The sequence below is a fragment of the Carcharhinus amblyrhynchos genome, chromosome 6 (assembly GCF_965287045.1).
Source record: "Carcharhinus amblyrhynchos chromosome 6, sCarAmb.v2.hapA, whole genome shotgun sequence".
NCBI lineage: Eukaryota > Metazoa > Chordata > Chondrichthyes > Carcharhiniformes > Carcharhinidae > Carcharhinus > Carcharhinus amblyrhynchos.
In genome coordinates, this window is record NC_137329.1 from 24,700,384 (window position 1) to 24,713,856 (window position 13,473).

At 45.1% G+C, this 13,473-nt stretch overlaps 1 protein-coding gene across 2 annotated transcripts in view; it reads left to right on the forward strand.

Moving 5' to 3' along the window:
- The first annotated feature begins 6,745 nt into the window (after positions 1 to 6,745).
- The window catches only part of LOC145343754 (BTB/POZ domain-containing protein 10), a 71,210-nt gene continuing 64,482 nt past the window's right edge, over positions 6,746 to 13,473 (forward strand). Inside the window, exon 1 of one of the 2 annotated variants that reach the window (XM_080190043.1) lies at positions 6,746 to 6,851. The gene's annotated coding sequence lies outside the window, so the exon portion shown is untranslated. The remainder of the gene's footprint in view (positions 6,852 to 13,473) is intronic. The other variant, XM_080190045.1, reaches the window with a different exon arrangement.

Below are 13,473 nucleotides of genomic sequence, written 5' to 3' on the forward strand. Positions count from 1 at the left end.
CTGCAGAAGGTCAGAGGACATGGAGTTGGGGGTAGGGTGTTAGCGTGGATAGAGGATTGGTTGTCAAATAGGAGGCAGAGAGTGGGGGTCAATGGGTGCTATTCGGATTGGCGGTTGGTGACTAGTGGGGTGCCCCAGGGGTCGGTGCTGGGGCCTCAGCTATTTACCATTTATATAGATGATCTGGAGGAGGGAACCGAGTGTAGGGTGTCGAAATTTGCTGATGACACCAAGATTGGGGGAAAGGCAAATTGTGCGGAGGGTGTGGAGAGTCTGCAGAAGGATCTAGATAGGCTGGGCGAATGGGCCAGGAAATGGCAAATGGAATTTAATGTTGGCAAGTGTGAGGTGGTCCACTTTGGTAGGAAGAATGGTAGGAAGGACTATTACTTACGTGGCGAAAAACTGCAGCAGGCGACGGTGCAGAGGGACCTCGGGGTCCTTGTGCATGAGTCGCAAAAACCCAGCCTGCAGGTGCAGCAGGTGGTCAGGAAGGCGAATGGGATGCTGGCCTTCATAGCGAGGGGGATTGAATATAAAAGTAGGGAGGTCTTGCTGCAGCTGTATAGGGCATTGGTGAGGCCGCAGCTGGAGTACTGTGTGCAGTTTTGGGCGCCGCACCTGCGCAAGGATATTTTGGCCTTGGAGGGAGTGCAGAGGAGGTTTACTAGGCTGATACCGGAGTTGAGGGGGTTGAGCTATGAGGAGAGGCTGAATAAACTAGGCTTGTACTCGTTAGAGTTTAGAAGAATGAGGGGAGATCTCATTGAGACGTATAAGATGATGAATGGGATGGATAGGATAGAGGTGGAAAGACTCTTCCCGCTCAAAAAAGACAGTAGGACTAGGGGGCACAGCCTCAAGATAAAGGGGGGGCAGTTCAGAACGGAGTTGAGGAGGAACTTCTTCACTCAAAGGGTGGTGAATCTCTGGAATTCTCTGCCCGTTGAAGTGGTGGAGGCTGCCTCGCTAAATATTTTTAAGAAGCGGGTTGATGGGTTTTTGATAAGAGAGGGGATTAAGGGTTATGGGGAGAGGGCGGGAAAGTGGAACTGAGCCACGACAGATCAGCCATGATCTTATTGAATGGCGGGGCAGGCTCGAAGGGCCAGATGGCCTACTCCTGCTCCTATTTCTTATGTTCTTATGTTCTTAATATTAGTAAAGTTAAAGTCCCCCATAACAATTACCCTATTACTTTCACTCCTAACCAGGATCGTCTCCGCAATCCTTTCCTCAACCTCTCTAGAACTTTTTGGAGGTCTATAAAAGACTCCCAGCAGGGTGACCTCTCCTCTCCTATTTCTAATCTCCACCCATACTACCTCAACAGACAAGTCCTCACCAAACTTCCTCTCTGACACTGTGATACAGTCCTTGACCAATAATGCTACCCCACCCCCTCTTCTACCTCCTTCTCTACTCCGACTAAAGCATTTGTACCCCGGGACCTGCAACATCCATTCCTGACCCTGCTCTATCCATGTCTCTGAAATGGCCACAACATCAAAGTCCCAGGTACTGATCCACGCTGCAAGTTCATCCACTTTATTGCGAATACTCCTCGCATTAAAGTATACGCATTTCAAACCCTGCTCCGCCCCACCCCCACAATGCCGTGCATTGCAGTCCCCATCTATGCCCCCCTCACTTTCACCCCCTCTACTCAGGATCCCACCCCCCCCCTCTGAATCAGTTTAAACCACCCCGCATAGCCTTCACAAATTTACCCCCCAGGATATTTGTTCCCCTCTGGTTCAGGTGTAAACCATCACTCTTATAGAGGTCCCACCTTCCCCAGAATGAGCCCCAATTGCTCAAGTACTTGAACCCCTCCCTCCTGCACCATCCCCTCAGCCACAAGTTCAAACTTTCCCTCTCTCTATTCCTCTCTAAACTATCCCATGGCACAGGCAAGAGTCCAGAGATAACCACTCTGTCTGACTTGGCCTTTAGTTTCCACCCCAACTCCATGAATCTCTGCTTAATATCCCCTTCCCTTAGCCTCCCTATGTCATGTGTCCCCACATGAATTATAACTTGGGGTTGATCTCCCTCTCCCCTAAGAGTCTTGAATATCCTCTCAGATACATCCCGGACCCCAGCCCCTGGTAGGCAACACGCCAGCCCTGAGTCCCTACCATTACTACTGACTCTCCTATCTGTCCCTTTGACTGTGGAGTCCCCAAACACGAGGCCCAATCTTTTGCATCCCCTAACCACCTGAGCTTTTACAATAGGCTCACCCCCAGGGACCTGCTCCCTTTGGCTATCCCCAGTTGATTCCTCCTCAACTGTAGCCTCCAGGACCGAAAACCTATTTTGGAGGGGAACAGCCCCAGGGGATTTTCCCCCCACTAGCTTCTTTCCCCTCCTCTTGGCAGTGACCCAAGACTGATTTCTAGGAGTGACTATCTCCTTATAACTCCTATCAATGTCCACCACTGCCTCCCGAATTATGCGGAGTTCCTCTAATTCCACCTCCAGCTCCTTTACACGCTCCTCCAGAAGCTTCAATCTAACACACTTCTTACAAGTAAAATCCCCTGAAACACTACTGGAGTCCCTCACCACATACATCCCACAGGAGATGCAGCACACTGCCTGAACTGCCATCCCTGAAACAATTACCAGCAGGAAAAAAAACAAAAAAAAACTTTCCCACACTTATAATTTAGGTTAGAGGAGGTGGGAGGGTGGGATTCTCTACCAGTGTAGAGGATCGGGTATCCTCTCTGCGCTAATTTATAGGATTAGGGGCTCGAGAAAAAAAAAACTACAACTACCGGTAAGCGTCCTAGTGACGACTTCCGGTTTCTAACTAATTTTAAAAAAACCGCCGAAAAACTCGCGACTTAAATTAGAAATAAACAGCTAAACAAAATAAACAGAAAAATGTACCTTTTTTGCTGCCTCTTCACACGCCCAAAAATCGCTGCCTCTGGATACTGCTCCTCAGGAACAATGAATGAGGATGATTGTGGAGGAAGTGTTGTTGTTTATCTTGACTGATTGCGGTCTGTGAGTTAGGAAGTTCAGGATCCAGTCGTAGAGGGAAGAGCTGAGCCCCAGGCCACGGAGTTTGGAGATGAGTTTAGTAAGAATCTTAATCCCTTCATAATAGGAAGCTTAATCCCCTCTGCCATCAGATTTTTGAATGGAGCTACTTTGCATTAAGTTGATCTTTTTCTTCACCCTAGCTATAACTGTAACACTACATCTGCACCCTTGGTGGGGCAGGCTCGAAGGGCTAGTTGGCCTACTCCTGCTCCTATTTCTTATGTTCTTATGTTCTTGCCTTTCCTTCTCCCCTATGAATGGTATGCTTTGTACTTTCTTGCACACAAGAAGCATAACTTTTCACAATATCCCAATACACGTGACAATAATAAATTAAATCAAATCCAGCTCACATTGCAGATGAGCCCTGGATTTAATGTATCATCAGAAAGACTGAGCCTCGGGCGGTGCAGCATTCCCTCAGTCCTGCACAACAGTGTCAGCCTGGATCTTGTGGCTCAAATCTTGGTGGGACCTGAATACACAATATGGTGATAATGTTTTCTCTGCTCCTTATCTGACTTGTTCCTAACCTGGTAACCTCTGGAGGGAATATCCCTAGCATTTCCTTGATGCGGCTATCAGCAAAGCACAGGCTGGGAGAAGACATAGGGAGGCATAGGAAGGCAGGTGCGAAAAGTGGGGTGGTATGGATGGGAGAAAAACAAATTATGCTAATGCTAGAATGTGAAACCAAAAGAGAAAATGCTGGAAAATCTCAGCAGGTCTGGCAGTGTCTGTAAGGAGAGAAAAGAGCTGAAATTTCGAGTCCAGATGATTCTTTGGCAAAGCTAAAAGGCATGGAAAGTGGGAGATATTTATGCTGCAGGGTGAGGGAATGAAGATGAGTCATAGCCATGAAGACCAGGGGAAAAGGCTGCTAATGGCAGTCCACAGAGAGAATAAAGGATGTGAATGACCAAATTGCAGAGAAGCTGAAATTAGAGGGTAAGTTGTAACAGATGAAAATGTGGGGGGGGGGGGAAGAGTGGGATAGAGCTAAAATTTAGAAAAAGGGGGAAAAGGAAGTAAAGAGGAAGAAAAAGTAAGGGAAGGGGAGATAAAGTAGGGGGAAAGAGTGGGGGGAACAAAAATGAAGGAAGACAATAAAGAAATGAAAGGTAGAGAACAGTAAAAAATTAAATAAAATGAAAACAAATGGTGGAGGAGGGGTGGAGCTAATCATCTGAAGGTGTTGAATTTGATGTTGAGACCGGAAGGCTATAAAGTGCCAAGCCAGAAGATGAGATGCTGTTCCTCTAGTTTGTGTTGAGCTTCACTTGAACATTGAAGAAGACCAAGGACAGATGTGTGGGCATGAGAGCAGGATCGTGTGTTAAAATGGCAAGCAACCAGGTCAGGGTCCTCACTGCGCACAGGCCCAAGGTGCTCAGCAAAGCGATCACCTAGTCTATGCTTGGTCTCTCCGTTATAGAAGAGATCACATTGAGAGCAGCGAATACAATACACCAAATTGAAAGAGGTGCAAGTGAAACACTGCTTAACCTGGAATGAGTGCTTTGGGATCTTGGGTGGTAAGTATGGAAGAGGTAAAGGGGCAGGTGTTACACCTTCTGTGATTGCATGGGAAGGTGTTATGAGTGATGGGAGAGCTGCTGGGTATGGTGGAGGAGTGGATTAGGTTATCCCGGAGGGAATGGTCTCTGGAGTATGCTGATAGAGGGAGTGAAGGGAAAATGTGTTTGGTTGAGGCATCATGCTGGAGTTGGCAAAAATGGTGGAGGATTATGCTTTGCATGTGGAGGCTGATGGGGTGAAATGTGAGAACAAAGGGACCCTATCCTTGTCCTGGGAGGGAGAGGAGGGGGTGAGGGTCAAGGTGCAGAAGATGGACCACAAGATGCTGAGCACCCTGTTGCCAACTGTACATGGGAATCCACAGTTGAAGAAAATGGAGCACATATTAGAAGCACACTTTGGAAAGTGGCATCACAGCAACAAATGCAAAGGAGGTGAAGGAGCTGAAAGGGATGGAGTCCTCACAAGATGTAGGGTGCAAAGAGCTGTAGTCCAGATAGCTATGGGAGTCAGTGGGCTTACAATGGATATTGGTAGAGAGTCTATTGGCAGAAATGGAGACAGAAAGGTCAAGGAAGGGAAGCGAAGTGTCTGAGATCGACCAGGTGAAGGTGATGGAGCGGTGGAAACTTGAAGCCAAGTTGATTAATTTTTCGAGATCTGGACGAGAGCATGAAGTGGCACCAAAATCGTCATCAATGGACCGGTAAAAGAGTTGTGGGAGGAAACCCGGATAGGCCTGGAACAAGGAATGTTCCACCTACCCATAAAATACAAGTGTAGCTAAGACCCATGCGGGTGCCCATTGCTACTCCTTTGAGTTGGAGAAAATGGGGTGAGTTAAAGGAGAAGTTGTTAAGAAATAGATTGAGTTCAGCCATGTGAAGGAGAATGGTGGGTGGGAATTGTTCAGGACTCTTTTCAAAAAAGAAGCAAAGAGCTCTCAGGCCATCCTGGTGTGGGATGGAAATGTAGGGAGATTGCACATTCATGGTAAATAGGAAGCAGTTAAGGCCTGCAGATTCAAAGCTGTCAAAATGATGCAGGACATCAGAGGGATCTCAGATGTAGGTGGGGAGGGAATGGACCAGAGGCATGAGGATGGAGTCAAGATAATAAGTTTAGTAGGGCTGGAGGAAGCTGACACAATGGGCCTACCAGGACAATCTTTTTTCTGGATTTTGTGAAGTAGGTAGAAGCGGTCTGTCTGGAGTTGGGAAATTATGATGTTGGAAGCTGTAGAGGTGGAAGGCATCCGGAGAAAATGAGGCTGGTAACAGTGTTGGAGATAATGGCTTGATGTTCAGTGGTGTGGCCATAGTCCAGGGGGAAATACGAGGAAGTATCTGAGAGTTGGTGCTCAGCCTCTGCGACTTAGAAGTCAGTACGCCAGCTGACAATAGCACTCCCTTTGTTGGCAGGTTTGATGACAATGTCAGGGTTGGACCTGAGGAAGCGAATAGTGGAAAGTTTGGAAGGAGATTGGAATGAGTTGGGGTGGGGGGGGGGGCAGAAAAATTAAGATGGCCATGTCCCAATGACAGTTCCCAATGAAAACATAGGGGGTAGATAATTGTCCTGGCAGAGGTGTCCAGTTGGACGGTAGTCATGATGTGGAGATGCCGGGATTGGACTGGAATATACTCAATAAGAAGTCTCACAACACCAGGTTAAAGTCCAACGGGTTTATTTGGTAGCAAAAGCCACTGGCTGCTGTTGTGAGACTTCTTACTGCGCCCAATTGGAGGCAAAATGTTGGAGGCACATGACAACAAACTGTGTTTCTGCGACAGAGTTGCGCAGGCGCAATTGGGAAACGCCGGGAAGATTGTGCAGGTGCAGTTGGGAAGCGCCAAGAATGACGGGACTACGCAGGCGCATTTGGGTAGAGACGAAACAGATTTAACTGCGCAGGCGTACCTAGAAGAGACGGACACAGGGATTGCGCAGGCGCAGTTTGGAAACAACGTGAATAGTGAGGAGATTGCGCAGGCGCATTTGGGATGCGCCGGAACAACTGGACAGAACCAGGCACAATGACGGGACTGCGCATGCGTAGTTAGGAAGCGACGAGACTGGTTGCGCAGACTCAAAAGGAAAAGCGTGCCGTGGGATGGTACTGCGCAGGCGCTGCAGTAGGTCTCGTTCTCACCCTGAGTTCTCGCGAGTTTTGCGTGCGGGGCCTGTGTAGACTTGTTTGTCCGCGGGTGAAAGTTGAAGAGAATCGGCTGATCCAGTCCCGGTCCGGCCAGGTAGGTCCCACTGCAAAGCCCTTTGTCTTTACTGCGCGGGTGTGGTTGTTCACATAATGAGCGGAGGGGCCACGGGAGAGGCTGGGAACCTCCGGGTTGCCAGGTAGCCCGAGCCCCACTCCTTTGAAGAGGCTGTTGATTGTCCCTGTCTGGGTTTGTTTTTCAAGGGCCGCTGTGTCCTGGTTTGATGAGGGTTAGAGACAGATTTCCGTCGGCTGCTGGGTCAGGGAGGCTCAGCCGCGGTATGTAATTGCCCCCATTTGTGATGGTATAATGAGACAGCACTGGGGGGGGGAACATTAGGCCCATCGTGCCTTGACTGCCTCTTGAAAAATAGCTTCTCCAATTTGACCAATACTCCTTCCCTCAGAGCCCAGCAACCTATTCCCTTTCAAAGTATTTATACCGTTCCCATTTGAAAGTTACTGTTGAACCTGTTTCCACAGCCCCTTCAGGCAATGCATTCCAGACCACAGTTCTGTTTAAAAGTGTCCTCGAAGATCTTAAAGGAGTTTAATAGAGTAGACACAGGATGCTTTCACTTATTGGGGAATCTAAAACCTGGGGTAAGGGATTTATCATTGAGGACTGGGATGAGGATGAATTTCTTCACCCCAAGGACAGTGCATTTTTAGAATTCCCTGTCTATCCCAGTGGATTGTAGATGTGCTATCATTGAAAATATTTAATACTGAGACAAACTTTTTTGTTCTGAGGGATCTGGGGAGTGAGCAGGAAAGTGAAGTCAGAGAAGTCCAATGGCAGAGTGGGCTAAAGGAACCTTATGGTCTATTCTTGTTTCATGTTTTTATCTCCCCTCAGTTGTCAATTGCCTTCAATCTGTTTTATGGTTCCAACCCTTCTGCCAGTAGAAATAGATTTGTTCTGTCTTTATCAAAACAGTCCATGATTTTAAACACTTGATCGAATCTCTCCTTAACCTTCACTGTTTGAAAGAGGACTTTGCCAGTTTCTTCACATAAATGACTTTAGTGCTATTGTCCAAAGCCTTGCACAACTTCTTTCAAACAGAAAATGTCATTTTAAAAGTTATTACATCTGTTTGTGAGGTTTCTTTAATCAGAAGATTACTGAAATATGGAAAATGTGAGGCAGTAACCATAAATTAAACAGTATCAAAGGGGGTTTTTTAAAGATCAGCTTTTTCAGAATGTGAAATATGCCCCTTTAACAAACAGTGGGTGACAAACCTGTTTTTTTTTACAAATGTTGCTTGAAGTCAGTGTAGCTCAGATCATTCTGTGTGGGATGTGTAAGGGCAATGGAGGCTAGAAGTAGGGGCTATTAATTTTAAATAATTGATCAATTTTATGGAATTTGGAAGAAAGATCTTTATCCAGAGAATGGTGAAAATGTAGAATTTGCTGTTTATTTTGAAGCTTTATTTAATACTATATTTATTTACAGAATGCAGCATTGCAAATAGCTGCCTCCTTTCCTAACTACCATCTATTGTCCCAGAAATACAAACAGAAAAGGCTGGAAAATCTCAGCAAGTGAGAGTGACGGTATCTCTCCATAGATGATGTCAGACCTGCTGAGATTTTCCAGTATTTTCTGTTTTTGTTTCAGATTCCAGCATCCACAGTATTTTGCTTTTATCCATTGTTTCAGAAGTCTCTTGAGTATTAATAAAAATAAACTAATTAAATTTACAGCCATTTAAAGGGATACTGTAACAGAGAACAGTCCAATTTCCAACTGAAGACAGTTACCAAGATTACAGCCCTGTGTGTTTTCTTACGGCGGGTGCGGAGATTGATTAAAAAATGCCCCTTGATTTCAGCTAGATCGAAAGATCCTGCCAGTGGGAGGAGCCAAAAAATCACACCCAATGACTTCTCCCCATTAAGGAATTGAACTCCAGCCTCCCACAAGATAGACCACTAATCTAGCAAGAAGTTGCTAAGTGTTTTTCTGTGTGTACTCAAGGTACTTAATGCTCTACACCTGCCTACCCTTAACCTGGATCCAATTTGCACACCATTAACACCTGCTACCACAAGGTGAATGCCTTAGCTGCATTTAGGGAGGGGGGTAGGTAAACATGCTGGAGAGAGAAATTGAAAAATATTCTGATAGGGGTAGTTGAAGGGTGGCCTTATGTGGAATATGAATCTGAGAATGGCCTGTTTATGTTGCATAAGCTGTGCAATATTTTTCATACTTCATTGCATTTTTTCCTGATAGTATTTGTCATTTAGTGTTGGTGGTTAAATACAGATTTGTGTATGATTTTATGCCAATAATAACTTGTTGAACCTTTAATATATTCACATCTTTAACATATTTTGCCCCAAGGCTCTGCACAGGAGCATTACAAGGCAAAGTCTGATGTTGAGCCATATTTGGGCAGATAAAAGGTTGCTAAAAGAGAGTTTTAAGGAGCTTCTAAAAGTAACACCTTATTCCTTTAACGTAATAAAACAACGCAAGATGATACACAGGAGCATAATGAAATGGTATGGCCTTAAGATATTAGGTTGGATACCAAAAGCTTGGTAAAAAGGGTTTTAATGAGTGATGTAAGGGAGAAAAGAGTTGTGGAGAGGTTTAGGAAGGGAATTCCAGAGATTAGGGCCTAGGTGGGTGAAGGCGCCATTGATAGAGCGATTAATATTTAAGATGCTTGAGATTATTTATTAGCTGAGCACAGTTATCTCAGAGGTTGTGGAGCTGAATGGGATTACATTGATACTGAGGGGTGTGGCTTCAGTTGAACTTAAAAAGGAGAATAGGCATTTTAGGGTGCTACTGTGGCACAGTGGTTAGCACTGCTGCATCAGAGTACCATGGACATCAAAACAAGAACCATGGCTGATTATCGAATTCAATATCCTAATTTTCTTATTCGCTATTGGCTTTCTATTTGCTAATTAGCTTTCTGTCCATCTCAAGATGTTACCTGCAATCTCATGTGCTTTAACTTTACTTAGTCTGTTATGTGAGACCTTGTTGAAAGCCTTATGAAAATCTAAACAAACCACATCTGCTGGTTCTCCTTAGCCAATTCTGCTAGTTACATCCTCAAAATTCCAATAGATTCGTTAAGCGTGATTTCTCTTTTGTAAATTATGCTGACTTTGTCTGATTATACCACTACCTTCTAAATTGCCAAGTCCTGAAATCCTTGATAATAGACTCCAACAATTTCTCTAGTATCGACTTTAGGCTCACTGGTCTATAGTTCCCTGTTTTCTTTCTACCTCCCTTTTTGAATTGCAGGCACACGTTAGCTACCCTCCAATCTGTAGGAACTATTCTAGAGTACTAAGAATTTTGAAAAATAACCACAAATGGATCTGTTATTTCCAGGGCCACTTCCTTAAGTGCACAGATCAGTATGTTATCAGAATCTGGAGATTTATCCACCTTCAATCCCATCAGTTTTCCTAATACCATTTTTCTACTAATGCTGACTTCCTTCAGCTGCTCCCTAAAACATGTTTCTCTCAGCACTTCTGGTACATTAATCTTGCTTCAGCCTTCACAATGGAAGGCAAAGTAAAAATTTTATTCCTTAGCCACTCATTATGAATACTCCCACTTCTGACTGAGGGGCCTACGTTCATTTTTATCAATCTTTTTACATATAGAAACTTTTACAGTCAATTTTTATGTTTCCTGCTAGCTTACTTTCATACTCTAGTTTTCCCTTCTTAATCAATCTCTTAGTCCCCCTTTGCTGAATTTTAAGCTGCTCCCAGTCCTCAGGTTTATTGCTTTTCCTTGTCAATTTGTATGTTTCTTCCTTGAACCTGATATTATTTCTAATTTCCCTTCTAAGCCATGATTTGGCCACAATTCCCTACCACTCATGCCAAACAGGAACAAACAACAGGGACCCAGGTTCAATTCTGCTCTCGGGGGACAATCTGAGTGGAGTTTGCACCTGCCTGCATGGATTTCCTTCAGGAGTTCTGGTTTCCCCCCCACAGTCCAAAGATGTGCTGTTAGGTTGGTTGGCCATACTAAATTTCCCCAAACATTTGTAGGATAGGTGGATTAGCCATGGTAAATGAATGGGGTTACGGGGATAGGGCAGTGGGATGGGCCTGGATAAAATTCTCCTTTTTGGAGAAGTGAAGTTTCAATGGGTTGAATGGACTCCTCCATTATAGGGTCAGAGTCACAGACGTTTACAGCATGGAAACAGGCCCTTTGGCCCAACTTATCTATGCTGCCCTTTTTAACCACCATGCTAGTCCCAACTGCACGCATTTGGAATTCTATGACATCGAAAGAAGGGGGGGAGGGTTACTTAACTGAGAGCTGATGCAGCCCAGTGAGTATAGGGCTGATGTGCAAGTAGAAGCATGGACAGCAGACTTTAGGATGTCCTCAGGACGGTAGAATGGGGGACACCAATTGGGAATGTGTTAGAAAAGTCAGGGCCTAGAGGTAATAGAAACACAGATGAGAGATTCTGTTACAGGTGAGCTGAAGTAGGGAGGAGTCTGGCAGTTTTACAGAGGTGGAAACAAGTGCCTGAAGTTATGATGCAGGTATGTGGTTGGAAACTCATTTCGGGGTCAAATATGACACAAGGCTTATAAACAGTCCGATGCCAGGGAGAGGATAGAATTGGTAGCTGGGGAATGGAGGATGCAGTGGATCTTCCCAAAACTTTATTGAAGATAATTTGATTATATCTGGTATTTGATGTCAGACAAGCAGTTGGGTAATTTAGAGATAGTGGAGGGATTGAGTGGTGATCTAGGGGTACATGTTCATAGCTCCTTGGAAGTGGAGTCACAGGTGGATTGAGTGGTGAAGGAGGCATTCAGCATGCTTGGTTTCATTGGTCAGAGCATTGAATACAGGAGTTGGGACGTCTTGTTAAAGTTGTACAAGACATTGTTAAGGCCACACTTGGAATACTATGTGTGAAGCAGGGAAAGGGGTAATCAATTTAGTGCATTTTGTACCTTGCCTATCTCTCAAACATAACCTTTCCTTATGGCTGATCTCTTTAAGCAAAAACCCAGCTTGCAGGTGCAGCAGGTGGTCAGGAAGGCGAATGGGATGCTGGCTTTCATAGCGAGGGGGATTGAATATAAAAGTAGGGAGGTCTTGCTGCAGCTGTATAGGGCATTGGTGAGGCCGCAGCTGGAGTACTGTGTGCAGTTTTGGGCGCCGCACCTGCGCAAGGATATTTTGGCCCTGGAGGGAGTGCAGAGGAGGTTTACTAGGCTGATACCGGAGTTGAGGGGATTGAGCTATGAGGAGAGGCTGAATAAACTAGGCTTGTACTCGTTAGAGTTTAGAAGAATGAGGGGAGATCTCATTGAGACGTATAAGATGATGAATGGGATGGATAGGATAGAGGTGGAGAGACTCTTGCCGCTCAAAAAAGACAGTAGGACTAGGGGGCACAGCCTCAAGATAAAGGGGAGGCGGTTTAGAACGGAGTTGAGGAGGAACTTCTTCACTCAAAGGGTGGTGAATCTCTGGAATTCTCTGCCCGTTGAAGTGGTGGAGGCTGCCTCGCTAAATATTTTTAAGAAGCGGGTTGATGGGTTCTTGATAAGAGAGGGGATTAAGGGTTATGGGGAGAGGGCGGGAAAGTGGAACTGAGCCACAACAGATCAGCCATGATCTTATTGAATGGCGGGGCAGGCTCGAAGGGCTAGATGGCCTACTCCTGCTCCTATTTCTTATGTTCTTATGTTCTTATGTACTGCTTCTGGTATCAATATAAATTATTTATTCATGTTTTCCTTACTACTTCATGCCTTTCATTCTTTAACTTTCCATTTCCATAAAGACAGTCAAATGTGAATGTTATTTTGCAGACATTGCAAATCTTTCTTGTTTGTGCTAACTGAACATCGTTAAACAGCTGCAGCTGGTGAGTTGCCATATTGGCTTACAGCTGCAGCTGGTGGGTTGCCATACTGGCTTTTCAACAGGAAGAGACCTGCTGGGACAGCCACGACCGCCCAAGTAACTTCAAGGAAGGAGATGCTTACGCTGCCGGAAGTGTTGTGGATGATTGGACTGAAGATTCCATCGTGACTGCAGCTGCCAGATGGACTGAGTCCTGGTTGAATCGGAAGTTTGTGTCGTGACCAAAGTAGGAAGACAGCCATCCTAACCAGAATTGGGAGTTTGCTTCATGATTGATACTGGGATTCATAATGTATAAATACCACTTGTATTCAGTGAGAAGCCGAGTAAACCACTGTTTGGACCAGGTTTCTCTCAAAAGCTTTTGGAATAAAACTCACTGTATTTTGATTCACTAACAGTCTCAGAAGTGTCTTTTACCTACAACAGTGTGCAATTCTGGTAACCCACTATAGAAAGGATATTATTAAACTAGAAAGAGTGCAGAAAAGATTTACTAGGATGCTACTGGTACTTGATGGATTGAGTTATAAGGAGAGGCTGAATAGACTGGGACTTTTTTCTTGGAGTTTGGAGGCTGAGGGGTGATCTTACAGGGGTCTATAAAATGATGGAGGGGTATAGATCAGCAAGATAGTCAATATCTTTCCCCAAAAGTAGGGGAATCTAAAACTAGAGGGCATAGGTTTAAGGTGAGAGGGGAGAGATACATAAGTGTCCAGAGGGGCAGTTTTTTCACAGACGGTGGTGA